Genomic DNA, 9,444 nt, shown 5'->3' with positions numbered 1-9,444 from the left:
ACTCCACACCACTTGAGGAACTGTTTGAGGGGACCCTGCTACCAGAGAGTGTGATGGGCGTGTCTGACCTGGACAGCTCCGACCCCCCGGCACCAAGACAAGGTAAGAAGCATGCCATCACCCCCCTGATCCCCACCAACTACCCCACACATCCAGTAGCGACCTATGGGCAGAACAAAACAAAAACTCCACTGCAGGTACCCAAGCACACACAGAAATGCATTATGGGAGATGTAGTCACATGCACATTACAGTGGTGCATTTACACCCAGCCAGTCCCTAACAGCATATGCCCATCAGGAAAGGCAAAATACAGACAGACAGGACCCATGTAATTCCAAACAGTGAAATTTAATACATTACAAGTGCAAGTCTGGACAGAAAATTAATGTGTGCATTTACGTCCACAGCACCATCAGAAACACAGGGGGTAGTCAGAGGAGGAGAGGACGAATCACCAAACCCAGAGGCAGCAGGGCAAGAGGATGAAACGGAGCAGATGGACAGTCCAGTAATCCCTCCAAAACGCCTAAGGCGTATTGTACTGCCACCACTGCCCCATTGGAGGATGAAGGCCAGGACACAGATGGCGATGTACAACCAGTCCCAGCACAGCCAGAGCCACAACACCATGCTGATCCGATCCCGCCAGTTCCATCAAGGTGCAGGGCACGTACATCCACCAGTCGAGCAGCCCCAAGAGTGGACCCAGTCTTCGGCAGACTGGAGGGGCAAATGTTGGCGGTACAGCGCCTGCAGGCGAAAAACATACGTTCATTACAGAGGAAGGTCAGGGCTGGCTTCATGGGCATGACAGGTGCCCTGGAGGCACTCTGTGTGGAACTGAGGGCAGATCGTGCTGCTAGGCACGGGGAGATGCAGCATCTAGACCTGTACACACGGGCAGTTAACCGGCTGTCCTCAGCAACAAATGTGCTGTCACGGCGAAGCATGTGTATGCAGCGTGAGGTGGCACACAACAGCCAGGACATGGCAAGGGCCCTGGTACAGATCACATCTGCTGTGGATGAGCTGCGGGCAGCTCTCACTACTGGAGCAGGAGTCGTCACTCCAACAGATGAGGACGCACAATCAGGCAGGAGCAGCATCACCCCCCTGCCGCTCCCGGAGAGGTGCCGTAGTGGGTGTCACAGCAGGGCTACTGGGACATGTGAGGAGGGCACTGTGCACCCCCTGCCAGGGGCTCCGGCACGACAGCGCCGCGCTTGAGCTGTACTAAGTTGGACCAGGAGTTGGGTGCCTCAGCCCAGTTCACATGGACACTTGCTCCTGATTGTGCAATCGCACTGTGATTATAACATGTGCTGTGCATTTGACTATACATTGTGTGGACCACAGGCTGTGTGCCATCATTTATCCTGAAGTTAAGGAAATAAAACACTGCCTCACAACTGATATTTAGCATTGTGTCATATATTCTTACCTAGAAATAGTTGCGTGTAATCTCATCTCACCTCTGGCGCCCAGCAGCTGCACCAACTAAACCGGCTGGCATGCGTCCTGGCGCTGGCCCCTCATTATCGGATGAATCCGATTCACTTAGCTCCACTGGGGTGCCTTTCCTGGTGGCGATGTTGTGCAGCATGGCACATGCTACCACTATCTTGCAACAGGTCTGTGGGCTGTATTGTAGTGCCCCTCCACTCCTATGTAAGCATCTGAATCTGCTCTTGAGTATCCCGAAGGTCCACTCAATGGTACATCTGGTTGCTATGTGGGCACTGTTGTACCTCCGCCCCCCATCGTTGGCAGGATTCAGGTAGGGAGTCAGAATGAAATCACGGACCGCATACGCACTGTCACCTGTGGAGTGGGAGGAATATGGTTAAACACTGTCCTGCCAATGCTATCCTTTACTAGTGTGCCCTTTGTACAAATGCATTTACCTAGTAGGTATCCCTCACCAAACTCCCCACTTGTGAGTCGACGGTGTATCCCATTGTGGCGGAAGATGAAGGCGTTGTGCGTGCTGCCTGGGTATTTTGTGACAATGTCGGTGATGATGTGCTTGGCATTACACACCACCTGTATGTTCAGGGAATGGTAGGATTTGCGATTCCTGAACACATACTCGTTCTGTGAAGGGGGGGATATTGCGACATGTGTCCCATCTATGCATCCAATGACGTGGGGAAATGGGGCTATTTGATAGAACTCCTGCTTGGTCTGGTCTTGTGCCTGTGGTGTGCTGGGGAAGTGGATGTGGTGATGCAGCCTCTGGAGCATGGCATCAAGGAACGCGTGGAAAAAGCACGACAATGCACTCTGTGAGACCCCTCCTGCTGAGGCTATCACCCCCTGGAAGCTACCTGATGCCAAGAGGTGCAGTAAGCACAGGACCTGGATGTGGATGGGGATGGTGTGTGTCCTTTGTGTGCTGGTTTCAAGGATAGGTTTGAGCTCCTCAATTAAATCAAGAATGCTCTCTTCATCCAGCCTGTAGTTTGTATGGATCTCCTCCTGGAACAGGGTTATGCGCGCACAAAAGATCCCATTCTGGCGTCTCCTCCTCTGTGCAGCAGCTCTGATTCGCATCCTCCTAGCTATCACATACAGCACAGCCATTGTGGAAAAATCTGTTGCATTGTGGGCCTCCTTAAATAGTTTGCACCCGGTTACCACCTGTTCAGAGTTGGTGGTAATTGCGATTCTCTAATTTGCGATTATGATGAACTCGCAATTTGCGATTTTTTCATACATTTCATTGCGATTACCAAAAAAGCGATTTTTCATATAGCGATTTTCGCATGGTGCAAATCGCTATTTTGGAACTCGCACCAATATTCGCAGAATTTCTGATTCGTAGTGTGATTAATCACTATTTTAGCGATTCCTTATATTTGCGATGCGCATCGCGCATTCTGCTGTTTTTTTGCGATTCGCAGCGTTTGCGAGTAAAATTTAGCTTCATACATATGGCCCTTAGTTTCTCTTCTTGTGTGATAATCTAGTCTGAAGTGCGATGTGACTCTCCAGCTTGACTCACTCGTCTGATCTTTGCTCTGACCGTCTGCCTCTTTCCCCCCAAAATTTGGATTGATCCTGAAAGGAGCAAGAGGAACATTTATCAGTATCCTGATACCCGTCAGGCTTCCTAATATTATCACGGTTTCTTAAATTATATCTTGGTGTGTTCCTGTTGAGGAGAAGCACCCCGTGACTGTTGTTTGTATTTTTTTTTTTGTTATCCCCTTTCTTCTTAGAAGAAACAGGTGCTTGCTTAGAGCTATCCTTTTCAGAACTGCTCTTAACCATTGGTTTCCCAGGTCTCGCTTCCAGATTATCTCTACCCAATGAAGCGCATGTTTCTTTGATAATCTTGGGCAACTCTCGCAACTGTTATATAGGAGAGAATTTCCTCAAGTGTTGGCGTATAGCCACTGCTGCTGCCTCCCCTTTTATGTTACTTAACATAATTGCATAAACCTGGGCAAAATTACCTATTAGTTTCATCCCCAAGTCCAGGGCAGGTTCTGCCCCGTAATCATTCTGTATTTGTTTCAATACCTCTGGTATTACCGTTATTGAAGGGGTACCATGAGTTTTGATATAAACAGCACGCAGATTGTTAAAATTCAGTGTTTTTCCTGCAGGCCCATATGGGGAAATACTGCTTCAAGCTGTGCTGTTTTTTGTGCTATCCAGAATGGGATTTGCTCCTGACTAGTGGGAGTTTTTCCCATGATAACATTCAGTGTTTAAGGGCTAATACCTCTAATAGTCAATTGAGGTTGTGCAGCCTGAGCAGTCTTCGCAGGTTGAACTGTGAGTGTTTGCATTATGAACTGTGTAAGATTTCAGTAAATGTTTACTAAATCTTTGTATAGCGTCTACAGTTGGTAAAGTATGAATTCCTGGATCTGGTGTACAAGAAGCTAAGACCGGCTTGATCACTCCTTCCTTACTGACTGCACCGAGTCTCACATTTTCTACAATGTGGGGGACGGCACCTTTAAACCAATTCATGTGCTCTTGGTAAGTTATCGGGACTTCTATGTCCACATATGCAAAATATTCATCTGGCGTCTCATCTTCAATGTAAGTGTGAAACAATGTTGTTCGTACATCTGCATCGGGGAATCTAACCCAAGAGTAGAATACTACTGTCCTGAATGTTTCATGTGTATCGACCACTAAGATAACATCTCCAACCGTTGCCAGGAGACCATGTTGTAGTAATTTAATAGTAACTGCCTGTCTGCTATTTTCTATTTAGAGCAGCTACTTGATCTTCTCCATGTTCGGACATTGTTAAAGAAAAATAAGGTATTTTTAATAAAAATGAATTTATTGAGATTTGCTTTGTACAATGTACGCTACATCTGATCAATCATGACTGGTGCAGATCACCTGCCTGGGAAGAAAGTTCCCAATATATATAAGAATTGGGTGAAATTGCATATTGGAACGGTTTGGCAGGTTTCTACTTGTGATGACTGAGTGATATCAGAGAATGACATTGCTTTCTGTTTGTTTTGTATTAATGAGCTTTTTCTCAAAAAAATGAATGTCTGCACACTAAACACAGGAAGGAGTTATTAATGTGCTTTTGACATGCTCTAAGGTCCTTTTGATTGTTGCTCTGTTTGTGTTCTGTAGGGATTAATTTCCTCACTACAGAAAATTTCAGTGCCTGCAATTGGTCACTTCCTGATGTTCTGTGGCCGTGATATTCATCAGGTGATGATTTTAGACACATTTGGGCCACATATACGTAGGTTTCGTTTTGTGAAATTGATAACAGTGGATTTTTTTGATCTGCTATTGGGAAATCGCAAACACCTATGTCCTAATGTGTCCTTGACACATTTAGTGATTCCTAATGGGTTCGCAATTGACCTACCTCAATAATTTTCATGAGTTAGGTCGCAATTTGCAGCCCAATGGGTATCACTAAAAACACAGCGATGATGGCCTGCTGGGGACAACAGACCACCATATCTGTGCTTGCTTTTAAATAAAGCACTATTTTTTTTTAATTCAGACAATTTTTCTTGAAGGACCACTGTCTGGTCTTAAAAAGCGTTTCTACATAACACTGCGAGCCACTAATAATAAAGGGATGCCCTTAACATGCCGCTTCCTAATACTGAATCACTAATCCATTTTACTAATCAGAAAATGGGTTTGGTACATGGGAAAATTCTTTTTCAGGTCACAAACAGCCCCATTTGCAACTGGGAAAAACTCTATATAGATGTGGCCCTTGGTCCTGAAGAGGAGTGAAGGAAAAATTAAGACTTGGTAACAGCAGGTGGGCGGAACAGGACTCAGGTATTACACTTGGTAGCTTTCAAGAAGAGATTAGAAAGTTTAACAGTGTGTTCAGAGGGACCGGACTGTGCTTGTATATGTTGTTGACGTCCTCACTACAAAAGTCAAACTCAGAATGTTCATTTGTACTTTAAAAGTGAAAAAGAGAACAATGATAAGAATTTGCAACTTATTTATTTTTAGAAGAACGCTTCGACTGTTCTACAAGATAATTCATATGTAAGTACTGTTATAGTAAGTTGGATGATAATAAAATGTTAACAACAACAAGTTAGAACTAGTTTCAATTAAAAAAGAACTTCAAGATTTAATTGTATATAAATCAATTCTCATCCAATGTAAACATCGATTTCAAGCTATGATCCGTATGGAGCCAAAGACAGGGAAGTTACCTCCAACTGAGTTCCAGAACGGTCTTAAAGGTAGAGTTGTGTATTTCACATTAGATTTCAAGCAGAATATTGAAACTGTAGGGGTGCAGAGAGATTTGGAAGGAGGACTTGTAACTTCAGTCAATGGTCTCCCCACCAACAAGTCATTAGATGTTAGTAAATGTACAAAATCAACATTATATCTTGTACAAAATAACATTTACTATAAAAATGTAGATTTTCTTCAAGATATTACACATATGGAGGATGACATATTACCATCAAGAGGTCAGACTGAAAAAGTGTATTGTTCCAGGAGGGAAGAAATGTATGAACACTACAGTATTCATCCTCTACATTTTAAAGAGGTTATTGCTGGGGCGTGGCCAAGATGGCGGCTCAGTAGGACATGAAACTCTGTCCCTATGGCCTCGCCGATCCATAGCATTGTAATTGCACCATCCCCCGGTACTCCGATAGTCGAACACGGAGTAGAACCGGTTTGTGCTTTCTCCGGTGCAAGTGCCTAGGATCTCAGCGGCCGTCTCAGCGCTCCTGATGAGGTGCCCGCCTTGACCGTGCCGGAGCTGGAGCGGGTGCGGTTTCATCGGCAGCAGCGCCTCTGGTGAGGCTCGAGGGAGCACTGTACCAGCACCGAGTGGGCGTGCATCAGAGACACAGACGAGAGCTGGACCCGCCCAGAGACTCGGCCGCAGACAGCAGAGGGTGAGCGGTCTTGCCACGTTGAGCGCTGTTCCTGGCTGGTGGGTGGCTTGTCCATTGTCCGCCATCTTGCCTCTCCTCTGCACGGGCCGGCACTTGTGTGTGATCCGCCCAGGGTTCTGCTATTCCAGCCACGGGGCCTGTGGGTGCACCTGGTCCGGCGACCCACCCTGCTTTGCATGAAGCCTGATGCCTGACACGGCAGGGGTCTGCAGTGACTCCTCAGAGAGAGGCCGGCCTCCCGTCCGCCATTTTGTCCCCTCTCCTGGCCCTACTGGGCCGATGCGCTCTTGACTGTGTAGCCTGGGGACTTCTGCACACGGAGCACATGAGAGCAACTGCCCCATCAGCTCACCCAGCTGGGAGTGATGCTTGGCTCCAGCTGATGCTGAGAACAGGCTGACGAGCACCACACCAGCCCTCTGGACCCCCGGTGAGTGCAGCCTACACCCCCACAGTGAGCCTGCCAGCACTTATCTGATATCAGCACGACGCAGCAGCGGACACCCGTAGACCCATTGAGCACCCCGTTCAGCTGTTGGTGGTGGAATTCCTGGTCATGATGGCTGGCCCAACTGGGGGTACAAACTGGCGCAATCCCACGCAATTGACAGGGTGGTAAGTCCCACACTGTCCATCTAACCAGGGACGTCAGTCGTAGATACGCAGTGACTACCTGCGCAGATGTGGGCTGCTACCTGGGGAGAGGGCTCATGCAGTAAATGAACCCTTTCACGAGAGGGGCTCCAACAGCATCTTAGCTAGGCAACAGACTGGCAACTGACTGTCTGACCCAGCGTTGGAGCGGGCACCCGCAGTTGGGGCTGCTCTTTGAGGGAATACCGCTTTGACCACCATCATTAACAGCGGGGGAAGACATGGCAGCCACCCTCGAGTCTGGCCTGGGCAGGGGACGGCTTACATTAAGCACCTGGCTTTAACCGTGGGGGCAATGCAGCTGGCACCCAGACGCCCCCCAGAGCCTCTAACGACTGTTCATAGCCACCATCTGGGAGACGGTTCCCCTGGACAGGGGGAGGCTTGCCCTGCCGGGGAGTGGACTGGGAACGACACCTGGACACTGTACCAGCCACCCGTTTGCCTCCGACACCACAAGGCCCCTCCTGTGCTTGCGGCCCAAAACGGGCATGGGTTCTTCTACTCACCACCCTGTCACGCGAGTGCTGGGTTTAGTGGACCAGGAACATCACGCTGGACACGCACAGCCCGGCGGGAAAAGGCTGGAGAGTTTATCCACTGCATACCCCCAATCTACAGTGACGCTCGCTGCCGCTGCGGTCCCTAGGCGTGGACCCCGGCCTGTGCCTCGATACTCTCGCACCCCTGTGCCTGGTGGACTGCTGGGCGTCATCCTAACGGACCTCCCGTTGCCCCCCCTGCGAATCCAGCCCACAATATGACACAGCCATGGCGAAGAGGGAGAAGAACATCAGGACTTGCTACTGAAACAGTCCTCGGGCCCAGACATAGCATCCACAGCACCCCGGGACTTGGGGCATCCGGAGCAAATAGAAGGCGGGGACGGTCCAGCCACAAAGACCTTCATGATCGAGCTGTTCTCCACCATTAAAGAGGACATATTAGATTTGAGGGGTCAACTCTTGACCAATCTCAAAGAAGTCCGACGAGATGTAGATGAAGTGGGAGAGAGAGGGGCTTTTCTCGAGGACCACGAGCAATGCCGTGAAAAAGACCTGCACCAGCTACAGCAGGAAGTGCTCCGGCTGCGAGACCAAAATTTAGACCTCCAGGCCCACGCGGAGGATCTGGAGAATCGCTCCCGAAGGAACAATATCCGCATTCGAGCGATTCCATGGTGAGCAGAGGGGGATGACCTGAGATCCTATGACCTGTCTCTCTTTCGCCAGATCCTAGGGGACGACGGCCTGCAAGAAATACAGATGGACAGGGTGCATAACGTGGGTCCGCCCAGGGGAGAGAAGCCCCCCCCAGATGTGCTCGTCAGTGTGCACGTCTTCCAGCTGAAGGAGCAGATCCTCCCCAAGGTTTGAGCGACTCAGCCGCTCCAGTTCCAGGGGCACTCCCCGGCCCTCTTCCAGGATCTCGCCGCGTCCACTCTAGCCAAATGGAGAGACTTTTGAGTAGTCACCTCCGTGACAATGGAATTCCCTACTTACGGGGCCATCCCTTTTGCATCGTATTCAAACACCTAGGGAAATTGCACCAGATCCGCTCTCTTACTGAGGCTCTTGAGTTGCTTCGACTGGACAACGTAGCGGACGCCGAGCGAAACCAGACACGGTGGAGATGGCGAAGGAACGGGAAGCAGTGGTTTCCTCTCTCTCGCAGCCACACAACCGTCCCTGTTCCCCTTGAGCACCCCAGTTACACATATCGGGATGGGTGTCATGGAGTGAGACTGGAGGGGCTCCTGGGACGATCATCCTTTTTCACTCAGTGGAATGCCCCTCTACTGTTCATGGTTTTCCAGACTTTACCTTACAGACGGACTTATGTCAAATGTTCCCTTATGGGACTGAGTTATCTTGGATTGTTTTTTTTTGCTTACGCGTTGAGGTTCTTTCGGAGTTGCCTTTTAGTTTTTGGGATGCGGAGGGTTCCCTCTCCAGTGAGCCTTTTTTTTCTTAGCCTTTCCTCTTATCCGACGGGATCGGCCTCCGTCCCCCATGGGGCCTCTCCCCCAGTCTTGCCCTCCTGTGCTTCACCCATGGCCTTCATAGTTACACTAGCTGGCTTGTCCCCTACAAATGGAGCTCAAGGTTGTTAGCTTCAATTCCCAGGGTCTTAATAACCCCGTCAAACAGAAGGCGGTTCTTTCCCTGCTTGAGCACTCGGGTGGGGATGTTTGCCTTCTTCGAGAAACCCATTTGCTTCATAATGACACACACAGCATGCACCACAGCCACTTTCCCTTACAATGTTGGCCCTCTGGGAATAATAAATGGGGTGGGGTAGCTATCCTACTCTCCAAACGCTTCAGGGGTTCTGTGGTGGGTCTCATTGCTGAGATCAAGGAACGCCTCTCAGCGCTGCGCTTCTGTATGGGGCATTT

The 9,444-nt window shown here is 49.3% G+C and overlaps 1 long non-coding RNA gene across 1 annotated transcript in view; it reads right to left on the bottom strand.

Annotated features, from left to right (window-relative positions):
- Window positions 1-332: 332 nt before the first annotated feature.
- Window positions 333-9,444, bottom strand: part of LOC146822230 (uncharacterized) — a 91,330-nt gene continuing 82,218 nt past the window's right edge. The window contains exon 3 of the long non-coding RNA XR_014962824.1: window positions 333-753. This is a non-coding gene — a long non-coding RNA (uncharacterized LOC146822230). The remainder of the gene's footprint in view (window positions 754-9,444) is intronic.

The sequence above is a fragment of the Triturus cristatus genome, chromosome 6 (genome assembly GCF_964204655.1).
Source record: "Triturus cristatus chromosome 6, aTriCri1.1, whole genome shotgun sequence".
Lineage (NCBI taxonomy): Eukaryota > Metazoa > Chordata > Amphibia > Caudata > Salamandridae > Triturus > Triturus cristatus.
This window is presented reverse-complemented; position numbering and strand designations above follow the sequence as displayed.